The sequence below is a fragment of the Ischnura elegans genome, chromosome 5, assembly GCF_921293095.1.
Source record: "Ischnura elegans chromosome 5, ioIscEleg1.1, whole genome shotgun sequence".
NCBI lineage: Eukaryota > Metazoa > Arthropoda > Insecta > Odonata > Coenagrionidae > Ischnura > Ischnura elegans.
The window spans coordinates 32,617,140-32,642,970 of NC_060250.1; the positions used below are offsets into that span (position 1 = coordinate 32,617,140).

General features: G+C 38.2%; 1 protein-coding gene and 1 long non-coding RNA gene across 2 annotated transcripts in view; one reads left to right on the top strand and one right to left on the bottom strand.

Moving 5' to 3' along the window:
* Positions 1-25,831, top strand: part of LOC124158672 (proton-coupled amino acid transporter-like protein pathetic) — a 119,943-nt gene that overhangs the window by 43,479 nt on the left and 50,633 nt on the right. The gene's annotated exons all lie outside the window — the stretch shown is intronic.
* Positions 10,966-25,831, bottom strand: part of LOC124158674 — a 73,012-nt gene continuing 58,146 nt past the window's right edge. The window contains exon 2 of the long non-coding RNA XR_006864853.1: positions 10,966-11,517. This is a non-coding gene — a long non-coding RNA (uncharacterized LOC124158674). The remainder of the gene's footprint in view (positions 11,518-25,831) is intronic.

A 25,831-nucleotide genomic window follows, 5' to 3' on the forward strand; every position in this document is an offset into this window, starting at 1 on the left:
GATTGCGAAGGAAAGCCTTCGCGAGTCTTCCTGTCGGTGTCAAGGGCCTTGGAGGCGTTGTTGGCGCACCACGTGGCAGATAATGAATGAACTCACGTGTCATGCCCACCGCCTTCGCAACCTTCCGCTCTCCCAAGAGTCGCTTTCCTACACAAGGTTCCAATGACTACCCTGTGGTCTTGGCGCTTTAAAGTTACCGCCAATAGAGCCGGATGTACGATGGAGGGAATAACATTTACCTGGGTAGTGTGCAGGATATAACGGCCCAAGTTGTACTTCCACGAATTTGCACCCTTCGTACAAGCCGACTCAAGGGTTTTTTATTTGTAAGGAGTGAATTTTTACAAAAATTCACGACCGTGAACACTTCCTTTTTATGATTAAACAATAAGGAAACACTAGCGTGCCGATAATTTCGCTGCTATCTCTCACCAAGCATCATTCCGTGCATAACACATAGTTATATAACTGACTTCTGGCTGTAGAAAAGAAAGTAAATTTACACAAGAAAAGTGCGTGTGATTTTAATTGTGTATCTAAAGAAAACTGATTACGACATAATTTCGTTACCCTCCTCGGTAATTTCAGTATCACAGCGTCCGTAATGGCTTTTGCACCGTAATGATCACACTTCATTTTGCTTTTCCGAATTTTACTTGAATATTAGTTTAATTAGATCAATTAGGATTTAAATGGAAGCGAGTATCTCGTTTCTAAAGCATCATGCTACAGTGGGAATGGTGAATCAAGCTATGGTTTACAGATTATGTAAAAGTACACGAGTTTAACATACGATTTTAATTTTTCTTGGTGAATACTTGTGACGAATATTTCACTTGTGTGAAATTGGACTTCCATAAAGTAACAGAGACAAGTCGTCTCCCGAAACGTCGGCTTACATAAAAGTATTAACCTGGCTGAAAACCCGAGAAATATTCGTTACACGAGTTTAATTGGATGCCATGCAGCTGTTTCAATAAATGAAGGAAGCGGGGTCTTAATCAAATCTTGCGAGAAAAGCTTGTTGCCATGGGAAACGAGGAGAGGCGGTGTTTTGTTCAATTATGGAAGTCATTATGATTTCAATTTAATACAGCCAGTTGTACGTACAAGATTAATCGATTTATTGATCAAGTACGTAACTGCACAAAGAGTTTGGTAGAAGTCCATGCGGCACGCTCCCTCAGCCAGTTTATGTCGCACACAGGATCTCCGTAAAATGCACAGAAGAATGTTAAACACGTTTCGCATTCCTGCTTTTGATTTTCTCTATTTGGAGCGTATATCTCGGCGGAAAAATTTAGCTTTGTTCGAAGTGGACCCGTAATTGGAGCAGTCAGTCTCTCAATCATGAATGCGAGATATGCAGGAGAAACTCGTGCTGGTGATTGGAAAATATTTTCAACCATGCATTTTCAGAGTAGAATAAATGAACAACTAAGGTATTGAGGAACATGGAATTGTGGATGATATTATGGTGATATGACCGTTCTTAATGAATGCATTAAGTAAATGGGAAAGCGCTGAGTTCGAGTTATTCAACGATATGCTTCACATAGAAGAGTTTAAATGTATGAAAATTACATCCTAAAGTTAAAGATAAATATTTCATAATTAGAATTAGATGCAAGGGCATACCCAGGATCATAACTAGGGGAGGGCAAGCCACGGTGTAAGGGGGGGGGGGGGGCAAACCAGGTTGTGACATTGGTTTATGAGATTATTTCCTTGAAAAAAATAGCTTTATTTTAGTCGCATATCTTATACTAATACATATCATTTTTCGTGGGTTTAGAGAAAAATTGTTGAATGCTTTCGTTTCAATTCAGTACTGGTTTTGCTTAAAGATTTTTCCGATTTTTGCTTCTAGGGGGGGCAGCTGTCCCCCCTCCCTGCCCCTCGCTGAGTATATATGAATAGTTACTCCGTATGGTTACTCGCATGGTTAGATATGAATAGTTACTCCGTAATCACATCAGCCGTAATGATGATTTTAAAAATATTTTTCGTACGGAAATATCATTTTTTTAGAATACCGCATTCCGTTACATTTACGAATGATTAAGTATATTCTTCTTAGGAATCTATTCATTTTACGTAAGTACCTATCGATGCATTGACGGATCGACCTAACTCTTATTCCTCCTAACTCCTAACATAGCATTAAATGCACGTCAAAGCTCACATAAATAAGGCAACAAACGTTTTCACGTTTATTAGTATTTGGTATAAAATTGGTATCTTTGGAATGTCTTATTGAGATTTTTCGGCCGATTGATTCAAACTTGCCAACGTCACCATAAAATCCTTTAATAAACTTAATTTCAGTGGCTGGTACTGAATTTTGCTATAAAATTCTTGATGGATAAATTTCACAACTTCAAAGTAAACACGGGGAAATGAAAACCCATTCATCTCTAATAAAATGCGATAGAGAAAACTCCGAAAAATGGTCGTTTAATGCCACCCGTAATGCATACGAACTGAACTTCGTAAACCATTTTCATTTTCCTAAGCAGTGAGTGCGTGTCAGAATGCTTCTATAAAATATGCTGGAGAACCGCTGTATTTTTTCGCAATTACCATCTGCATGGGCTTTTAAAACGACTGTTTTTCACCGCATGATTTCCGCTTCGCTTCCACTGGAATGCAATTCGAGTGGGCAAGGGCGGAAAACAAAGCTTTGATCTCCCTCCCCACCTCCACAGACTCCGCCCACACTCCTCAGCACAATCGGGGCGCGTACGGGGTCCAACAAACCTCTCGGGGCAATGGTCACAAGAATGGGTAGTTGGCCCGTCAGACCTTCGGGGAAAACCCATGCACGAAAAGGCGGCCCAGGACACGCGGTCTTTTTCGTCTTTTATGGTCCGTGAGGTTCGCAGAAATCCGGCCAGCGCGAATGGAGGGAAAGGCGGGAACAAAATGAAAGAGCCCGAAAAAGAAAGAGGACACGACGGCGACGACGAAGATGAGGGTATTTACTGTTGTATTTCCGCCCAATTCTTCACTTTAAACATGTTCGTGGCGTTATAGGAATATGCTTTGGGGGAGGAGGGGATGGGATGGCCTGGAGTGACTACCCCTCGCCCAAGCACCAGGGGTGTCCGGGAAAATTTTTGAAAAATGACATACCTGGAAATGCATTTTACATCGTTTTGGTACTAAAAATTTAACTTTAAACAGATGCAGTTATTATACGTCAAAAATAGGCTATGTTTTTAAATATTTTTTTTTTTAATTTCTCTGAGGCTTTGGGGGGGAGGATCTATCCCCTCATCCCCCCCGAAGTTACGCCGCTGCCGTCGAGTATAAAAGATTAAAAAAACATGTACTTTAATAAGCTTCTCAACGATATTGTTTCAGAGACATTGATTTCGTTTAATTCGTTGCCTCGTATACCACCCGGGATTGGAGACGGAAAAAACTTGCCGCTTGAAATATTTTTTTTTCATGACTTCCACTCTATGATAAAAAAAGGAACTGAATAGTTTGAAAATTAGTAATAATTGCAAAAAAACGTCCAATTTTTGCTTACCATGAACTTGACGGACTCCAGACATCGAGCCTTACTCCATGAGAGAAAGCAGAGGATGTCATGAGAATTAACAATTACTTATGTCGTGTCTTATGGCCGACAAGGATTTCTTTCCGGAAACTTAAGTGCCAGAAATATTTTTAGGGCACGAGAAGCCGTGAGACAGCAAAAAAAAAGGAACAAAAAATGGGGCAAAACTCAATTGCAAAGACCATACGATAAGTATCTGAACGCATTATGGATTTAATACGCAAATATTTAATGATTAAAATATTTAAAAAATCAAAAGATGTCACCAAATTACATTTAAGTCGAATACCAGAAAGTTGGAAAGGTGATGCGTTCCTAATTTTTTGGGGTATCAGGTTCTAGCAGGCTATACACTGGGTAGATTTGATCTCCTGAATGAGAGAGATTTAAATACTAGTATATGAAGTCATTACTGCTGAGAGAGAAATGACTGCTGGACTCGTTTGTATAAAATTCCTTCTTTACAGCCATAGCAAGTGACTACTTGGCATAATCAAGAGCTCCAAAATTATCTTGCGCAAACTTAACGGTCGCTTTTCCCTCACGCAGTTCGTTAAATTCACGATAAAGTTTTCTTTTACGAGCCAGTAAATCTGCCAAAGTAGAAACGATTGTCATTCATTCAAACGCGATGACCTGACAAGCAAAAGCCGCGGGGTGAGAGAATAACGCCTCCGACGAGGGAATATTTCTCAGTGTCAAGGTAAAGGTCTCTGTCAGTGCGGCGCGAAAAGGTCGTAACAATTGCATCATCTAAAACTCGAGTCTGGGAGAAAAACTTCTTCCCCACGGCTGGAACTTCGAAGGCATGGTTGCCGACCGGAAGGCATTCTTCATTGCCATGGAGAGTGAGCTACCATGGTGTACCCGAGCGGACTACGACTACTTCATTTGGACGTTAACTCAGCGCATTTCTCAACAATAGAAAGATAAGTTCATCTCAAAAAAATGCTAGGTATTCCATTGATTTCTCGAGGAATTTTATCCGAGAGTTAGACAAAGGGAAGATGGATTGATAATTAACTGAATAATTCATGATGATGCTCTCTAGCAGTGGTCACTTGTTCCTAACATAGAGTTTCTACTCTCAAGTATTCTCCTCACGATACCAACTTGTTCAGACTGTCTAGTTGATTACGAATGTTCCATAACGCAGACCTTTACCTTAATTTCATCTGTTCTGAGACTCTGTTCCATCCCATTCCCTCATACAAAACGGATCGAGTCAGTATTTTTTTCTATTTTTCTATCGCCTACGGCGTAGAAGTTTTCCTTTGACAGTCAGTTCTGCTGGTCATATTTTAGCCATCTCAAAATACGTGACGCCCAAAGCCTGCCTACGTAAATGGTGGAAATTTTCTGAAAAATGGTGGGATGGAAAGAACTAACATTAAAAATATTAAAAATTCTTGATTGATGCTTAGATCAGGGGTATTAATTACAATACTATGAATCCAATAAAATGAGATCTCATTATCCACGCAGAAATTAATTTTTTCATCATTAACTGTTATCATCGCTAGAAATATTCCCGTTGCTCGGGGTTCCGATAGTTCTACCTATATGTATATATAGGGGTTCCGATAGGTAGAACTATCGGAACCCCTATATGATGTGTACTAATTTAATTATACCGCGACTAGCCACGGTGCATACCCGCAATGCACAAATATTGTCCAGTATAGTCCTCAAATTTCCACAGAGGGAATGAAACCTCGGTAGCTTAACTGGCTAAAGCACTCGACCGGAAATCCGGGTTTGAATACCTGTTTAGGCGAATGATTTTTTTTCTCTGTGGAATTTCCACACGCTATGATCTGGAATTAAAAAAAATAATTTCCAAAGGGTACAGATAAAATCAACAGATTTAGGCGTTACTTGGTGGAACGATGAGATATTCATGGTTAAATAAAAACACAGTACTATTCCACAACCTTACAGATAAAATATGAGCTGAGACCACAAGGACTTCGAAAAAATTCTCAAGCTTTCCTCAACACCGAAGAGAACAGCTCCGATACGAAAAGCGCTCTGGCTATCGGGAAACGAAATGCTAGCGGAGGGAAGACTTCCCAGAAAGCTTAGGGGAAGTTTTTAGCGCGGCCAACGGCCTTCCTGTCTCCGACCCCGAAGAAGCCCTAGCTAGTTATTCCATCACTCTCTCTGCCTTGTGATCCACTTTCTTGACTGGTGATTCTCAGTCAATATCTCTTCTCAACCCCGCAACCCCTTTTAAGAAAGTGACGACAATCATAGGCTCCAAAATCTCCCGAAAGCACAAGTTTACGATAAATGCCAAAACATTCGCAACTCTATAATGCACTCTTCGAACAAATTGTATTTTGGTTACTCATTACAACCATAACACATTTGATTATTTTTGGAAAGGTGAGCAGAGGGAATGAACTCATTGAAAATAGAATTAGGACATTGTTCTAAGAGATATGATTATAAACACCTCCACAAAATGTATAAAATAAAGAGCCATTCTCGCTACCACTTGTATGTGCTTCTAATTCGATACCACAGTTAAAATATCAAACACCGAGTTTTAACGGTTGCACATCCTCATGAGGTGATTTTTTAAGTAAGATATTTTCTCCAAGAATCTTGAGTATTTTAAAATTTAAAAATATAAATAAATACCAACGGTATCTTAACTCTGGGTTCTACTTTACCTATACAGCAATTTCGAATTTCAAACAATTATAGGGTAACCAATGATAGACACAAGGAATAAAGCTCAAATAGCCCGGTCAAAGTAGACATTGACCCTTGCATAAATTCCCATCAAGCTCAAATTTTACAGGAACGTTAGGAATACCACTCTAATGACATCCTGAAAAGTCTCCATCGATCCCGCGTGTGCAAAAACTTTTATTCAAGGTCAAAAGTCACAAAAATAGGTTTTTTACATTTTTTGGCCAAACAGGTAGTTCAACGATAAACATTACTCAGACCAAAATTGTAGATCAGGAAATTATCTAAAAAATTGTTATCGCCTTATTTTCTATAAGATTCACCATTCCTGAGAAAAAGCCATTCGAAAGTAAGCTGGAACTGTATTCTCCGTAATGTGCATTACTATATTGTTGCACTCTCCGAACATTATTGCACAGTTCCAGCTTACTTTCGAATGGCTTTTCTCAGGAATGGTAAATCTTTGAGAAAAAAAGGCGATGACAACTTTGTAGATAATTTCCTAATCTAAAATTTTGGTCTATGTAATTCTTATCGTATAAATAACCGTTTGGCTAAAAAAAAAGAAAAAAATCCATTCTTGTGATCTTTGACCTTGAATAAAATTTTTGCACTCACGGGATCAATGGGGACTTTTCAGGATTTCATCAGAGTGGTATCCTTAACGCTCATGCAAATTTTCAGCTTTTTGGGAATTTATGTAAGGGATCCCCTATTTTTTGGGCAAATTTGACCGGGCTAAAAGGCGAATTCCGGTGATAATGTTTTTTGGTGAATCTACCAGAACCCTTAGCCGCAAACCAAATTGAGGTATTGGTGGTTGCTGAGTTCCCTAGCACACACTCAATTATCCGCCCCCTAAGTAGACTCGTCTAACCCTACGGAGTAGTAGTCGGTCGGGTGATTCGCCCCGCAGCGGCGTCGCGACGCTCGGCAATGGCGCCATGCTTGGACCCGCGCCAGCAGCGCCACCGAGATGGACACATGCACCACCACTCCGCTCGCCATTGATTCACTTGACTCGGCGAGTCTGTACTCGACGACGAATCACACGGAGAGAGAGAGAGAGGAGATGTGACGGAATTTTGGCGCCGCGCAGTCATCGACGTGAATTGACCGTCCCCAGATGCGAAAGGCTGGATTGTGAGGGCGGGGATAAGAGTAACGAGAACTGTCGATAGCAAATGGGAGATATCCCGCACAGCATTCATCTTAAATCTACAAAAAGAGCAAAAAGAAAACCTTTTAAGAAATTAAACAATGAATATAATTTGATCAAAAGCTTTGTTTTGCTTTTGAAACAGTGAATATACTCGAAGAAAATAGAAGTAAACAGTGAATATACTTTGCATACATGCATGCAGCTGAAATAATTACTCATTAATGCTTATTTAAAGTAGTGAATTTAAGATTCCCAATGAAAATATCTCAGCAATTAATTCGCAGAATGTATACAATGTATACATTTTGCACAAATATATTTACGCAACTGACTAACCTGCATTTAGATGAGATCTTCTGTTCGCAGCTTCTATTTTATCACTCCATTAAAAGTCATCAATTAATTATTCAACCCGCAATGGTCATCCTAGAAATTTTTTATTGGATAACGATGCTAAAAATTCCTGAAAAGTACTGTAGATAAAGGATTTCCTCATATCCACTGCGTTCAACTTCATACCACTTTAACTTGAGAGTTTTATTATCTAACTATTACCAATTACGGATTCAATTACATGCCTCCATTGAATCCCAACTCATTTATGGAAATGTATTCCACTTTGGAATGGCCAAATGGGATCGAGAGTCTAAGAAAAAATTCCACGGTAATTTCTGCTATGAGGACTATAGAGAGGCAAGAACAGTTGATGTTAATAGTGACAATTGTGAATTTTTCGGACATGACTAACTTTTAAGAGAATGGCCAACTAGGAAACACTTTAAGTGTAGCCCACCCGAATGTTTGCGCTTCGCTCTCTTTGCTCTTGAAGTGCATGCCTATATCCGAGGCATCCTTACCGCACTTCCTGAGGAAAACGGTAAGTGTTATCGAGTTTGGCATTCGTACAATGTACGACTTTATCTGAAGTGCGCTAGGAAAACGACCGTAAACTCTTAGACGCAGGTAGGTACAACGCCCGAATTTGCGTTCCCAGACATCTCCACTCCGCCGCTGATGGAATAAAACAGAGGCCATAAAAGTGGTCGTAAAAGCATCCTCTTTCCGAATCGTCCCATTTTTTAAAGCACCGCGGAACCGGAGAAACATTTACAGCACTGAAACACCAAAGCAAGTAAAAAAAAAGTGGGTCAGCGAAGTATGAAATGGCAAACAGGCATGTCAATGTCAATTATATTAATATTAGTAAATATATTGAACACCTATCCTCATTAATTAACTCACTGCTGCTCCGCAACGAACGTTTTACTAATGTTATGAACCACCTGAATGTGACTGTTGATATATTTCAACCGTACTCTTGAAGACGTGAAATGACGAGAAAAACCGTTCACTTATTGCTTAAAAATGGAACGAGCTAATAAACATTTCAAAGCTAAAAATTCACTCTGACATGTTGGGAAAATAAAGCTTACAATAATATAAAAACTATAAATATATCCAGTAAGTCCTTCGGATGATCATGCGATTCAGAACAACAAATAATTCAAATAAATTGCGCCTTGACAAATGTGAATACCAGAAAGCAATAAATTAACTAACAGGAACTAAATTATGATGCTTACATTAATCATTGATCTCAGAGTGCGTGCAAATTTAAACCTGAAGTTAAACTACTACTGCTGACAGCGTTACTAAATCTGAACTTAAATATTGAATGCTGAAATACCTCCTCTCGAGCAAATATCCCAATGAAATTTTTAAAAGTTTGACATGGAAATTGTTTCTAGGAAAATAAATGCTTATATATATAAATAAAATATGCTTATATATAAATAAAATATGCTTTTCATGGAAATGAATTTTATGATTATAGTATTTTTTTCAAAAAGGTAGGCCTCTTTCACTGTTCAGAACTAATTTCAAATATGCGTAGCATTTATTTTTAGAATGAATCAACAGACAAATGAAAAACTAGTAAAAATTTCAGCACAGAGGAGTATAAGCTCCGTTACCCGGCTTAAATGTTGAGATATCAAAAAAGGCATGGCTCTAAGTGCGTGGGGAATGACTTGATAGATTTCCTCCGCAATTAAAAGCTTAATTGCACTATTATTTACATTATTAGTTAAATGAAATATAGTAATATTTCCTCAGGATTAACAAACTCTCCAATATTTCCACAAGATCCCCACAGCATATTGCAATGTTTCATTCAACTTATATTAAGAACTTCCACCAAATCGCGCCGCATATATACAAAATAACATTTACAAATATTTTAATCTATAATTTTCGGGATGCAAATTTTGCTTGTATTAAAAGAATTACAACGCTTTTCGTGAATAAAATTTTAGCATTCCATTTTAGTATTCCGTTCGCGGAATAGATTAATCCCTTTCGCCCTTTGCGAGGACAGAGGCGAGATAAGCGTCGTATCTTTCGCAGGAGGAAGGTACAGTGAAGGAAGAAGGGAGGAGTATGCAGATCTTTTTCGTGCTGCGTCTTGGAAACGTGTCCGCGTGATTGTTGGCGTGCGTTGTCGCAGCGGAGGGAGTCGCAAATGCGGGACAGCGTGGGTGCGGGTTAAAGCAAAGAGCACAGAAAGGGAAGGATAAGACGAAACGGCGACGCAGGAAAACTATGAATAGAAACGAAAACCAAAGTGCGCAATCTAGTGGGAGAATTCATCGCGTGCGTGTAGGATCAGGCTGCTAGGAGGCGTCCCGAGTCACGACCATTGATTTTAAGGCGTAGGAATCGAGCTAGATAGTTTTGACCGGTACGATGGATTACGACGATGGATGGATGGATCATGGAAAGTCTGTTCGCGATGGTATAACTACGTATTAAAATAACGATTGCATAGAAAAGGACTCCAAACAGAACAGATGGCGTCTTCCGGAATGAATCATGTATTCATAGTCCTAAAAGAGGTTCGTCTTCAATGTCACTTAAGTTTCACAATATTTTCATTCGTCTTTCTTATTAGTTTCCTGATGTTGTAGCCAAACTTTAGCAACCGTGCTTAGCTAACGTTTCGTATTATTTCCAGAACTACATCAGGGCCACACTGGGCTCACTATTCACAAAAATGTTTTGTTAATATTTGGAAATTGATGGAAGTAGGATAAATTATTCCCACCAAACCTCCAACTAAGTTAAACTACAAATTGAATATATTTCCTAATGCCTTATTAACACCATAGCACACTTAAAACAGTAAATATCAGGAAAATTAGACAGAGAAAAGCATGGATGTAACACGAGAAATATAATTTGGAAGCATCTGCCATTTCAACTACTAAAATTACCCTTGCCGTTAAATTAAAAGATTTCTATCCTCAGTTTTCCTCCAAAAGAGACTATATCGAAATATATCCAAATTTATTTCGAAATAGTCCCTCCTTAATTTTCCATAGAAAATTTTTACTAAGCTACGTATACGTTGTATTTCAATACCTTATAAACCACAATTTAAGTCTTTATTTCATAATTTGATTGATAATTTCATAATTATCTTGATGACATGTAAACAGTTAAAACCTGGGTTCATACATAAAAATTCTGCCCTGCATTCCACGTTAAAGTTATGTATTTCTAAGTATTTAAATGTGGTCCCACAAATTTAAATTTGTATTCATTATCCTAATTTCCAATTAGTCGTAATCCAATAGGTGTTACTTTGCCTAGGAAAATAGCAAGTTTTTCTGGATTCACGTGAATATCTTGATACTCCTCAATCATCGCCAATGATTCTCAACGGATCGTTTCGTGCGGATGACCTCTATTGCCGGTCTTCTTGGAACGAGCACTTGCCTAGCCACTGAACTGGATGGCTCGTAACTATTCATCATGAAGTAGGTACATGCAGTTTTCTCGCTCGAGCTTAGGATGGAAAACGATATCGTTCCCACAGCGTTTGCTCTAGAGGAAACTCAGTGGTGTAGTATTCATCTAGCTGCCCAACTACCTATGGCCTTTCTTCTTGTGTTCCATTCTTTCTCCCATCTTCCTCCTCCACAGCATTCCCGCAGCAGTCCAAAGGGAATTGCTCCAGGCAATCCAGACCGAGGCATTTCGGAAGTTTATCCTCCGATGCTGTGCCCCCGGGGGGTCTCCAAACTTCCTGAGAAGAAAGCAGAGTATCCGAACATGAGTTCACTGAAAATACTGCGAGGTCTCCATTCGGAAAGAATTTCCACCGCCCACCGGTAACTCTGGCGGTTCGAGATACTTTTGATCCCGATAAGCTTTTGATTGCATTAGGGTTCCCAGAGGCCATAACCCTGTTGTTCTCATTCCACCAGTGCCCTGAGGGAGACTTGAATCAAACCGCGTAGGATTTCAGGTCGCAGATCTAGGCTTGTTTACTAGGATATCACCCACCGCAAAAATGCATTAAACTTATGGGAAAAATGGTCCACAATTTGTTTGCACCCGTACGAATATAAATGGGCAATCGGAATAAATGTTTTCACGAATACATTACTTAATAGGTACTGAAGGGCACTATTAATGTAAAGGGGCGAAAAAACATATGAAGGAAAAGTGATCACATACAGCCGTCTATTTTTCTCGTAATAGAAAACAAGAATCTTGCATTTGAACGGAGATGACCGGAATATTAAGAATTTCCCCAGCATATAAAATCATGTAAAACATTTCGTCCTCAAGCAACTAAAAGTTGAAGTGAGATGAAAATATTTAATCAGAATAAACATGTATTTCAATTGCATCGAGAGGAGGTAAAAACTATGTACTTGTAACCACACTCATATCCTACGAAGCTAAAATACTCAATTACACCTACATACTACCTCGATAGGCGTGTGAAAGTGGGTGCTAGGAAACCATACGTTAAAAAATAATACTGAAATGCTCGAAAGAAGTTCCACCTAGTATTTATTAAAGTCCTTTATTGTTAGTGGAAAATACGAATTCCCATAGCTATCCATTCTTCAAAATATCTCTCCTAATTCATTCTGCCGGACCTGGAAATATAGTGACTACTATGATGTTCTCCGTGTCGCTCCGAAAGATATCTATTCTCAATATTGCTCAAGCAATCCAAGCCTAGCGCTTGTAGGTAACCTAGACTGTTGATGTCGCCGAGGGTTACCGTTGCGACATGAGGTACGATATACCCTGGATTCCATTTCCAAACGTAGGTGCAACTCATTTCCATTTAAGAAAAATTTGTTTTTCGGTTGTCGCTCAGCGATTTCACTGCTTTTTGATTTTCATTTTCATTAAAGAGTTGGTTTGGTCTTCAGTGAATCATTCTGGGCCTGTGTGTAAAGAGCAAATCTCGCCATAGTTGTGAACGCTTGGAGAGGCCCATCTTATGATCGCATGAAATACTAACATTATTAAATTTTATTCTAGAAAAAAAGTAAAATGGATTTGTTTTCCAAGAAAAAAATATTTAAAATATTTATACATTTCAAAACCCCTAAAGGTATTTGTAGATAATTCAATGTTTTCAAATCACTGCTAAATACATGTACGATGTTTTCAGCAAATGCACCATTAAACCGTTTTTTTTTTAATAATTACTTGGCGTTTTCTTACGTCATCCACGCAGTAAATTAATCATTATTTATAAATAATATTGTCCTGAATAATTTTATAATTTATTTATTTTTTTCATTTTTCAGGTGAGTGCTATCGATGACCCTTAGCCAGAGGCTGGAATTTCTTAAACGTGTGTGTAAAAAACGTGAGTAAAGAGAGGAAAAAAAGTAGCGAGTAAGGTAAAAAAAAGTGAACATTACACTCCGATGGATGGTAAAATTAAGAACCAGTGGCCATCGTATAAAATACTTTTAGACGGAAATATGCCGCGCGATCCCCACTTATTTCTATTGTTCAAATCCCTAATTAATAATGTTAATAACTAATTAGTGCACGCCAACACAAGACTGTCGACGAAATTGCAAATTGATATTGAAACTCATGGAATAAATTCTAGGTACCTGCCAATAAATAAAAGAGTTGTATTCGGAAGGACAACTCCAACTCAGTGCATCGCTTTCGCGGATAGAATTCTCGTTTTCGGATATCATTCGGACTAGTTAATGCCAGAACTACCTACTCAAAAATTCTGAAATAATTGGCTTATAAGAGGGCAGGTAGCTGGCATCCTCTTCAGTAAACACGTGTACCCATCATAGGCATCACGTGACGAGAAATTTGCACATCAATGAGCCCTGGAGGAAACATTTAGCACGTATAAAAATGAAATGCAATAAATTGAAATATTTTTAACCCTTAGTAACGTAGCGGGGATTTTGCCGTATTTTTCGAAAATTCGAAATAGCGCTTTTACTGCGCATAGATCACTGGTGGCATACTTTGGTATTCTCTTTCTGTACTTTTTCTTCGACCAAGAACACTACCGTCTGCAATTCCTTAATAAAAATTATTCAAGTAATTATCAAGAAATTTGCATGTTGATATGCTTTATTTTTGTTTATAAATGAAAGAGAAAAACATTTAAAGTGCTTTTAATTATTAGAAGTTATCCAAATGCGTTAAATACTCTAAAAATTTTAATGTATGTTTAGGAAACCAAAAATATTATAGTGCGGTAAAAAAGCCGTAAGCGTGCACTGGCGCTATCCTCGTGGGCGCGTGTAGCTAAGGTTTAACTTTATTCACCGTTGGGAGGTCACTGAGCTTCCTATGAATGAATTTTCTTGACACCCAAATGCTCAGCAATAGTGCACCATTTCGCTTATCGTACGGAAGTCACGTGACACAACACCCACGTTACCACCGAGACGCTCGAGGCACAGAATAGAGACCTACGGAATGTTGCTGTTAAGAGCGAAGATATAAAATGTTTCCCAAGGTACCTGGTTTCTAATTAGAACCGTGAAAAATACGTATACGTAATTATACGTTAAAAATACGTAATTATACATTGTCATTAGAAAGTTGTGAGAATATAAAAGCTACAGTGTCCTAACGCGTATTAACAACATTATATTTGTACAGTACCGATCGAAAAAAGTTTTTTTTGGCTTCCAACTGTGCCTTTCAACCCGTATCTTTGACTAATTCACTGCAGTGAACTATCTGGGAAGATGGCAGCGTTATTTCTTCAGGTTTCCGCTAGAGGGACGGACGGCCACAGAAGCATCAAAGGGACCGCTAGAAGTGACCATTCTGATTCCGTATGTCTCTATTCTGTGCTCGAGGTATGTCACTAAAGTAGTGACGTCACCCGCTCTCTATTAATCCTTTGTTTATGCAATTTACCAGCCAGTTCTTTCGAGATTCCTATTCCATTTTTCCTTAAGATACACTCGGGGGATAACGTTATCGCCCCTTAGTTCGCAAAAAGAGAATTTCTAGCTCTTACTCCCAAACCTATCGTGTTTTCCTTATAGCAACAACCTCCCCTACGGTGGCTTTGGTGGAATAACCCTCAAGGAAATGCTTCTAGCCGGCACGCGATTGCGTGACGCGATCCGGGCCGAAATGAATTATCTCGTCCCCAATTCCGGATTTCGGGAGGGCGATTCATGAGTATCTGGACACACCTTCGGTGTCGATATTGCATTTGTCCACCACTATTTCTCCCGCCACGTCTCTCAATTGCAGTATTTTATAGCATTAATCCACAACTCACTCAGTGATAGAAACCGAAAGGTATGTTTGGATAGGTGAGGGTATAGTTTCACCCAAGTCAGTGACCCAGAGTTTGTCACAAGTTTATGGTGGAGTGTTCTCGGATTTCCACCGGGTGAGTTGAATGTAGGCCGACGTTTCGATTGCTGCCTCAGCGTTATCGTCTTTATGCCCTGACGATGATGGCAGATGCGGCCATCGAAACGTCGGCCGACAATCAAATCACCCGTTGGAAATCCGAGAAGACTTCACCAGCTTCATACGCTGGGAAAGAACAAGATCATATGTAACTGGTGTATCTTTACACATCTAGGGTAGCGTTACAGGCAGAGTTATTTTATATGGGCCACCCAAAAAATGTGAGGATTTTTGTTTGTGGGTGTGCAAAGGAACCGAACGCGGGATCCAACATATCACCGTAGCAAACGTAATAAATAACTCATTGAAATAGTATTTAGTTTCCTCATCTGATATATACATCTATTAAAAAAAAAGTTTTTTTTAATTTTAACTCGAAAGGATTAACTTCACCTGCCCCACTAATTCAAAACGAACACTCTTATTTTCTGTTTTTACTTTCACCTCTGGTCATCCAATAGCTCTGATAAATCCCGTTTTCTATATTTGCAGTTAAAGTAAGGATTTTTTAAAATCCATATATGTAAAATGAAAATAAACAAACTAAAAGAGACGGTAGTTGATGCATAAATTACCATGAAATTATGTCGATGAAACGTAATTTGTAATTAAGATTTTTTTACGGATAATCTTGTAATTACTCCAGCTTTCCTGATGTTTTTTGTTGGATCTCAAGTTTATCCCATTTCGGGACGTATGTCTCTGTAAATTTGGGGTGAACGGCTAAATTCAATTTCATAGATCAAATGAAGATGGGCAGTTTCTCCACGAGTTGTCTCATTGATTTTTCACGACATAATCAGTTTTTCCGCTCCATCTGTCGACTTCATCCGCCCTACTTCTCCTCATTCCAGGGTACACGCGAACCCAATCTTTTCCAGACAGCCTCCTCTTCGCTCGGCCAAGTTTAAGGATAACGATAATGATATCTAAAATGACTGCTATCGGACGCCATCATTTTCAGGGATAGCAGCAACTTATAGGGATTGCCATCACTTTTCCCATCATCTGTGACGGTCACGTTTACTGTCCCTAAACTCGTTTTCAAAATGCCTGATTAGTTAGAAAAGTTAGATCGCAATGGCACGTTACATGCACTGTGTTGCTACCGTTATTTTGAATACTTGATACTTGAAATCGTTGGCATGGAAATGATGAGCCCAATAACAGCGGGATTGACCGTTTGATAAGGTAAATAATAGCTGTCGCTGTTATTTTTCACGTCATTTAAAAGCACCGGCTACCATGATCGCCGCAAATGGGTATGAGAAAATGACCTTATATTTCCCTCAAATACCAGCGGCGGCCGAAAATAAGAGCAAAAATTGAAATTTCTTTAAATTTGAAGGAATATTTTCGGGTTTCCCACCGGATGTGGTTTTGGACCCTAACTTAATTTTCTTGTTTAATTTACTTTTTTTGATTCTCTATGAACAATATTATAGTCATTACATTTTGGTAAGATTATGTGCTTAATAGGGTAGTTTCCTTCATCAAAGAAAACGAAAGGCATTGATTGCGATTCGTTACCCACCATTAGTGTATTCATAATACACAAATTATTTGGTTTTTGAAATACCGGTTTAGACGAATGGCAAGGGTCAAATTTTATCCTCATTTGAAAAAGGCCAGATTGGCGCCCATGCGATGCCACTCCACGTGACGTCACAGGGACCTAGTTTCTATACGAGAAGATAGGAGTTATACATCGTCTGAGGTTACCAATGCATGCATGAGGCACAGAGCTCAGGGAAACATGTCTTAATAATCACCTACTAAAACTGGCTAAGGTCGGAAAGTTTTCTTCGTTTGATAAGGTATTAATAAACCTTTTTTAAGCCAAGCGCTACCATTCAGCAAGGCACTCAGCTACCCGCTGGCAGCCTGCGACGTATCAGCGCTAAGCCTCGCCTCAAGGTCACCTCACCGGGCGGTAGGGGGAACCAGAAATACGACGTACGGAGATATTTCCCGGCATTCATACTTGAGCGTCGCGTTTTCGCGCGCTTGAAAATTTTCACTTTTCATTTAATCGCGAAAAATAGATATTGTCATTTAAAAATCTAAAAGCGTGAAATACGTACTCCAGGAGTAATAATCTTTCGATTAAGGCAATAAAAAAATAATAGGAAACCACCCTATTCTTAAAACGTGCTCGACTGGGTTGAGTCAACAGCTTTGGGCTGTCAAGTGAAGCGTTAGCGTAAATAAACGTCGACTTCCTGGCGTGAAATAATCAGTTTCATTAAATTTACGATGAAACTGTCTCCTGAGCCCTAAAAAGCATTAATCTTTTAAGAATAACTGCTAGTTAGATGCATTCGCCAAGTCACCCATACGAGTGGTGCAAAATCAAGGTCAATGTGTAAAATGAATGTGTACACACATTACTCTATCGAAGGACTTTAAATTTCGATTATCTTATCCATTTCAATTCGACAGTTATTTCAGCGGGTGAGAGTTTACTTAGAGCCAGCAAAACAGGTATTTAAAGGCCTACACTATTTACGCTATATTACCGTTTACAGGCTATTCAGTGGCAATTTACTTTTAATGGCTAACGGCCACAAAAAACTGTTTTTTGCAAGTTAGCACTTTTACAGCAGGCGTGCCGAATGAAAGGATAATACCACTCTATTTAATTGCCCACCAGTGAAACCAACCATACTTAATTTGTTTCAACGACTGACTAAACCAGACGGATTTCGCTGAATGGAGTAACCGCAAAAGAAAATGAGGGCTGAATTACAAAAAAATAAAATCTAAAAGCGAATCAAATCAATCGAAATTGAAATGATTACGTAAACAGGGGCAACCACAGGAACCTGTCTCTGACACTTTTCAAAGATGGCTTTCCGGCGCTGTTACCATATTAAATAGCCGGTTTTATTTTATGGTCACACACGTAATTGCTTTGGTTATACGTATTATTGCTTTTTTAACTGTAGGTTGTTTCTTAATAAAATAAAAGGTCGGAGGAAGGAACACGCGGGAATTGAATGCTTTGGGATAACACTGACATTGAAATTTGGCGGGCAAAAATGTAGGCTTAAAAGAAGTTTTATTAGGAAACTATGGATACGTGGCTTTGATGTATGCTGAGTGTAAAGGCAACACCAAGCGACGAATTTCCTCACTTTGTGCAGAACGTGATCCAATGAGTAGTACGAGGCAAAAGTACGATACATTAATGTAACTATGGAATTTTGATAAAATTACCGTGATTTTAATAACCGACCTTCTGGATCCTTATTTAGATATTATCCTCGTGTAAGTCAGACAAATGCATATTCTAATAAAATGCATGTGATCATGGTTATTTTTATTGTAAAATCCTGAAAGAAGAAAAAAATTAAGAAAACGGATCGATAAACTCAAGTTTGCATTTATATTTTATGGAAAATTTGACAAATAATGACCAAACAGTACATTAGTCACACTCTGGAAGTTTGATCAGCCTAAAATGAGACTAGATATTATTCAAGCAGCATAATACTTACTTGCAACATAATAATAATACTGAATGGGATTATCCTCGTCTTTTATGCCGTACGACACTCAAAATTTTGCCGAACTCAAAATGATTTTTTCGGACCTCTTCCCATTTTGTTTCTTAAAGATAATGACAAAAAATATCTCTCTCAAATAATCTGAGAGTGAATGAAGCCTTTCAATTCATCATTCATAAAATTTCGCGTCAAAATTCATCGTGGACACCCTCAACATCAATTATTAGTAAGGTTTATTTTTCATAGCATATTCCTATAAACCTTACACCGTGCAACGCTCACTCATGGATGATAAAGATATCTCACGTGTTTCCCATTATCGATTTAATATCTTAAAGCGCAACAGTAAGGAAATTCTCGCGTGAGGAGGAAATAACGGGTTAATGTATACCGATCTTCACCCGCTTTCATCAATTAATTAGTCATGCTCCAAATTTAAAAAAAAATCTTATAAAATTACAATTTTTAAACCAAAAAAACGCAGGTAGGTGTCTTTGATAATGCCGATAAAAAATTACCGTGAGATAATAATAGCAAAAAACGGGATATCAGAGATATATTCTTTCGGTGACCCATTCAAATCCATTTCAGCCTGATCAAATCAAAATCATATTTATATATTAAGAATACTGATAAGCATACTATTTCTGACTCATTTGATATGCCACATGATACCCAAAATCGCGTGACCAAACCTCTTAGCATAATTTTCTCATCAAGTTCCGAGCCAAAGAACTTTTTCCCCCCCGAATAATTTGCTCGTGAAACAACCGATTATACTCCTCACTTATACAATCCATTTCAACTTTCAACACCTGTTTATAATAAGATTAATCTAATTCTTCATTCAGCCTTTATTTGTTCTGCTAATACACATTATGGCGTGAAGGATACGATTTTATTTCTTAATCATACGATATCCTCCTTGAAAGAAAAAATCGCAGATCAACCCTATTTGCATAAATTTCCTAATTTCCTTTGACACCAAAAAAGTGTCAGTCACGTAATAATTGACGATCTAATTCTCACAGTATCCTTGAGACATGTTCTAATTTTTTCGTCAACACCAGTTTATGGTGAGGATCATTTATCCATTGTATTTTTTTACATATCCTTCAGTTGCAAAATCCGACCAAAGATCAATAGGACGCGGAAAATTGTAATAGGGTTTTAAAGTTCCAACTCTTATAAATGTGTTAATTGTCGCAAAAATTATTTAAGTAGTCTAAAAATAACTTGATTAAATTTAATTTTTTATTAGGTCTAATAAACCATACTTCGCCAAATAAACGAGTCCATTTGTAACGATCTCCTAGATACTTCAAACATGCATGTCATCGCAATTGAATAAATATCGAAGCTCATTTTATACATGATTCCCTAATGAATAAATTTAGTATCCATGCCAATCTCTGACATAGGCAGATGCAGCAGAAAATCTGTAGAAATTGAAAGAAAATTTATGAGTGTTGTACATTTAAAAAGTTACTGTCAATTTCAGAAAACAAAAAGCACTTAACAAGTCATAAATTATTTCCTTTCAATATACATATTACAAAAAAAACGTTGAAAAAATGATCGTTACTTAAATACTTTACTTCAATTTCCTCCCTCATCACATTATACAGACCTCCTTGAGGAAAGAATTCCTGTCGTGACCCCCCAATATCGATTTGATTTCATTACGGAAGAAGAGCATTCGCAGTGGAAAAAATGTATGCTAATATAACTGCCTGTTCTGATCCTTTGCATCAATATCTTTGAAGGGGATGTATGAAAAATATCTGATGAACTCTTAATGTCATAAATCCATCAGGTGCGAATATAAGTAGTCCATATGAAAACAGTGACAGTGGCGCGCGAGATTAATAATCGAGTGTCTGAAGAAAATTCAAAGGATGGCCAATGTATTTCCATAAAACTTTATACAACCACCGCACTATAAGCTGTTATTCTATGCTACCACTTTATTAATTCAAAGGATCATGCGAAGTACGCTGAAGGCTATTTTTTTTAAACACCCGTCACGGAACATCAAACCCGAAAACTGGCGGGATTAAATATTTTTCCACGTCTTTCTCACCGATTTCCGAACTAAAAATGTTTCACTCGGATAATTGAACCGAGAGAAAATAATATTTGCAAGCAATTCTCAAACATCTGTTCCAGCTTTGGCATCAGACACCTGTAAAAGAAACTGCGAGTTGGATTTCTTCTCTCTTGTTGTTCCAATTTTTGATCGTAATAATCACCTCCTGTGAGGAGGAAAGGAAGGGAAGGATGCTTAAACCGTTCCAACCATTAAATGCGCGCCACGGAGCATCATACTCGTAAAACTTGCGGGATTAAATAAGTTTCCGAGACTACCTCACCGAGCTACGAAATAAAAATGTTCCACTCCGATAACTGAACCGAGAGAAAATAATACCTGCTAAAAATTACCAAATATCTGTAAAAGCTTTAACATCAGACACCCGTAAAAAAATGCGAGCTCGATTTGATCTCGCTTGTTGTTCCAGTTTTTGATCGTAATATAAACCTCCCATGAGGAAGGGTGTATAACGCGTTCCAACCATTAAACCACTCGCCACGTAGTATCACACGAAAACTGGCGGGATTAAATAATTCCACGACTTCCTCTCCGAGTTCCGAAATAAAAACGTTTCACTCTGATAATTGAACCGAGATAAATTCGAATTTACACACAATTCTTAAATATCTGTTCCAGCCTTCACATTAGACGCCTGTATATAAAAACTGCGAGCTCGATTTGTTCTCTCTTGTTGTTCCAATCTTTGATCGTAATATACACCTCCCTTGAGGAAAGAAGGAAGGGAGGGATGCTTAACGTGTTCCCCAATATCGATTCTATCCCGTAAAGGCGTAAGGAAGAAGAGGGAGAAGGAATTCCCGCAGGGAAAGAAGATGTGTGTGTGTCTATGTGTGGGTTAGAGAGCTGGCGAAGGAATGGGAAAGGTCCCCACACCTCTCTCCACCTCCATCCCTCTCAAGAGTTAGGAGACGCGAAGAGGAAAATGAGAATTATTCATACAGGCGGGCCATAAGCGGCCGTCGGACCTGGAGGCGTGTATACAGTATAGCGGTGTGGGGGGCAAGAGAAGGAGGAGAGGAAATGAGCGTTCGCAGCGGCGAAGAGAGAGAAGAAAAAAAAAGAAAAACTAACTCCACAAGATCCCTCCTTCTCCTTCTACCTCCTCCTCACACCAGACGACGACACACTCCTTCTGCGATCCACTTTGAATGGAACAAAAGAGATGGCAAGAAGACGGGGGAGAGGGTGGAAATAAGGAGCGCGTGTGAGAGGAGCCCTTCAAGGAGGGAAGGAAGGAACTCTCCTCTTTTCTTTTTCGAGAGGAGACCCCCCGCCACGACATCCGTCCAACCGCTCGCCGGGCGAAGGAAAGAGACAAAGAGGGAGGCCGTGGAGCGAAAATTCCACTCCCAAGATTTTCCTAATTTTCACGAGAACATTTCTTGAAATTCCCCCTCGGATGGCTGACTTTGGCTGCAATGCAGTCCTCTCTCTCTCTCTCTCCGTTCCTTTCTCGAATGCGTTCCTACATCTATTATTTCAGTCCTTTCTAGAGAGCTAGAATCCCCGGTTTCAAATGATAGCAGTAACAGAAGTAAACACGAAAAAAATAATACTTTCATATTTTCAAGGAAACTGGAATACAAGAAGTTTCTTTCATCATTTTTCTGAAATGGAGAATATGATTTCCTCTAATGGACGATGTAATTTAATGTGATGCCGGCCTCGCTGGGGGCGGTGATGAGTCTTTAGCTCCTGGCGTGATAACTAAATCAAATTATTACTGTAATTTATATGGGGTTAGCCGATTGTATTCAACTATTCAATACCTTTAACAAACGTCCAGAAAAATAAATGATAAATGTATGTGCTTGACGTTGAGAAGAATAAGTGACAATTCTTATAAATGGAAAAAATATAAGATTTTCATTTAATCGACGAATGAAATTCAAGAACCTTTTTTTCATTATGTTTCTAAAAAGGATGTGATTTTTCTTAATGGATAATGCAATTTAATTCACTGCAATGCCGTCCTCTTTGGTGGCGGGGTCGAGTCTTTCTTAGGCTAGGTATCAAACCTAAATATTGCGAAGTCGAATCCCTCTTGGGTGAGTTTTTCAAGACCTTCATCATGGTTGTTTTTAATTTTCCACCTTAAGATGAATTTTCCTAAATTCACGAGGTTAAAGAATTAATCAACGCATAATGAATAAAAAACTGATAATGGCAAAATACTTAAAGATGTTGGTCCTTAATAGCATATATTGAGATGCAATTTATCCCAACGAAACGGGTGTTCAGGTGAATATTATTCGTAAAAAATTAATATCTATTCGTGAAAATATTTCGAATACGGCAATTGAGACAGTGCAGTCTAAACTCTAATTAAAATATTAAGAAGTCTATTTGATTATCTTTTCATCGGTGGGACAGCATTATAACTACTTTTAGTCCATCCTAGTTAAAATTATTTTTTGCAAAAATAACATTTCAACTGATTCATGATTAGGGGCTCTAGTTTTCGAAAGTTGAAGGAGATTGACTAAACAAGCGGGGGGAGGTGGTGTAGTGATTTCTGACATCAGAGAACCACGCTGGGGAGAGAAAAACCTGAGAAGGAAAAATATCCATTCATGGTTTCGTAAATTTTCTGGAAAATTCCTTCAAAACTCTACCACCTTGATGTTAAAAATGACGCTGGTATCCAGGCGTGTTCCTTTCCCGCCATCAATTCAATGCCTCACCATCATCTAAATTTTCGTTTTGCCCTCGTCTAGAGAATAAAAAAGAATTCACCTTAAATAATCGAAAATGAGTATCTACAGTTCACTTTTCACTTCGATTTTCTTTCACAACTTCCCTTACATCCCAGGGAAAGACATTTCACAACTACAGTTAGTTGGAGTCCGTTCAATGAAAACCTCTTCATTTTTTTCGTCTGAGCGTACGTTACCTAATTTCAAATTATCTTACCGTCAACTACCTCCAAAGTTTGCCTTAAAAACTCATTTTTAATTCAGTTCCTTCTTAAATCAACGGCATCGGGGTAAGGGAGGGAGGGGACTGAGGGAATTCATCGTCATTATCTCACCCCAGGGTAAAATGTTGCAACAGTCTTACCAGAGGGAAGAGTTTTCTCAGCACTGTTACTTCTTCGAATCATGGCTCCATTCATAATACAATCGAACATACAACCTTTATAGTGATGCTTGGTTTGTAAATAATGATCTAAATGTATTTTAAGTCCCCAAGAAATAGCTTTTTCTCGAAATGGACCCGTATGCGCCTTTAGTTGTCTTAAAATAGAATAAATAATATTGAAAAAATATTAATTGGATATTGATGAATAAAATATGGAATATTATTGACCCTTAATCCATTATTCTGATAAGAGATAACCAAGACCAATTGGTTCATATTTCCATTAAGGTCAGATTTTTTTCGAAAATTCTGAACGAAGTAATACGCAATACTACATAAAATGGAAATATACAATTTTGTGGGCACTTAATTCTGGAAGAGCCTGAGTAAGCAATGGAAATCATTGCTAAAGCTTCATTTATCGATTAAAATTAACTTTAGTGTCAAATTTGCTCGATTCATTATTAGATCCTCAGGATATTTGAATTCAATCCGAAAAATAATTATTTATTTATGTTTCGACTTAAATGTTTACTCAAGTGATGGTATACCCTAGGGTAGATTATCTCATTAATAAAAATAGTCTATAGAAGAGCGGATTTAAAGGTACATTTGATACTTCTGAAAAGGAGGGCAGGTTTCATTTTCTAATTTTTCGGGTGCCTGGGTGATACGTAAATACTTTCAACAAAACAGTATTTTTGAAAATTTTCTTTTGTTTTAATTATATGTATACTTAAAATGTACACGCTTAAAATTTAACTGGTGAAATGAAAACTTGTGTTGAAAAACCCAGGATTATAATTGTCATTTTCAATTCTCCCATGAACTCGAGGGGAGGGTCGCCATACCTCTAATCCCCACTGAATTCCTTCGCGACGAGTATGATTATTTGTTCGTTAATAAGTATGGCATATCAGTTCGAATGAAAATTCTCCTATTTATATTTTTTTCTAAACGCTTAAAAGAGTGAGAGTATTCACCGAAAGATTCAATAAATGTTTGCCAAAATTTCAGCCTTCAGCGATTTTCCTTCCTTCCACGCGGTCGTAATTTGCAAATATATGCCAAATTCCCAATTTTATCCCGGAACGAAAAGAAAGTCATCGAAATATCCAACTTCAAAGATGCAAAGAGATGATTCAGAGAGGTATCCAATTGCTAGAGCATAAAAACTAAGGGAATGAAGGCCTCGCTGTCTCATCAAAATGTCAAATTTGGAAATGTCAACGTCAGGATATTCCGAGAATGCAACGTATCACATACCAATTATGCCGATGCCAAAACATTCCAAATATTTAAAAAATGTAATTATCAGCGGATTTACAAAGGGTGGCCGGAAGAAGAAGTGGCAGAAATTGAAAAAAACTGGTATCTCTATCAGCGTGTAAGATAAAAACAAATGTATTGCCAAGGATAATTAGGAAGGATCCCTCGACAGAAGATGATTTTCTGAAGGAAAATTACTGGTGATAGCGATAAGAAGGTTAAGTGGTGATGGCATTTAAGAAGAGCGCAATAATGCAGCAGCTCATCCTAGACCCTTAATGAAATGGGAATGTTGGAATAAAGCAAGAGCTTGAGGAAGATTAGTTGATGCCTGGAATGGAATGGCGAGGGAATGCGATAGCGGGAGAAAATGAAGGCAATGAGAGAGGAGGTGTAAATGATCTGAAAGGAAGCTCGATTGAGACAGCGAAGGAACTGGAGTGAGGAATACCAAATTTAATGAAAGAACAGCCTAACTTCAGTGTGCGAAGTCTCGAGCTGTACACATCATATGACAGTATAAAATTTTATTGAATTTGTGTTCCTTTTGCATATTATATCACAAATGAATATAAATGCTTAGTATGATGAAACTATTAAAACGATAAAAATTAGGGGCATCAAGGTGAAGCTGGAGAGAATTAAAATGAAACTATATTCTTTGAGACATTAGAGTGACATTCAATACCCTGTTT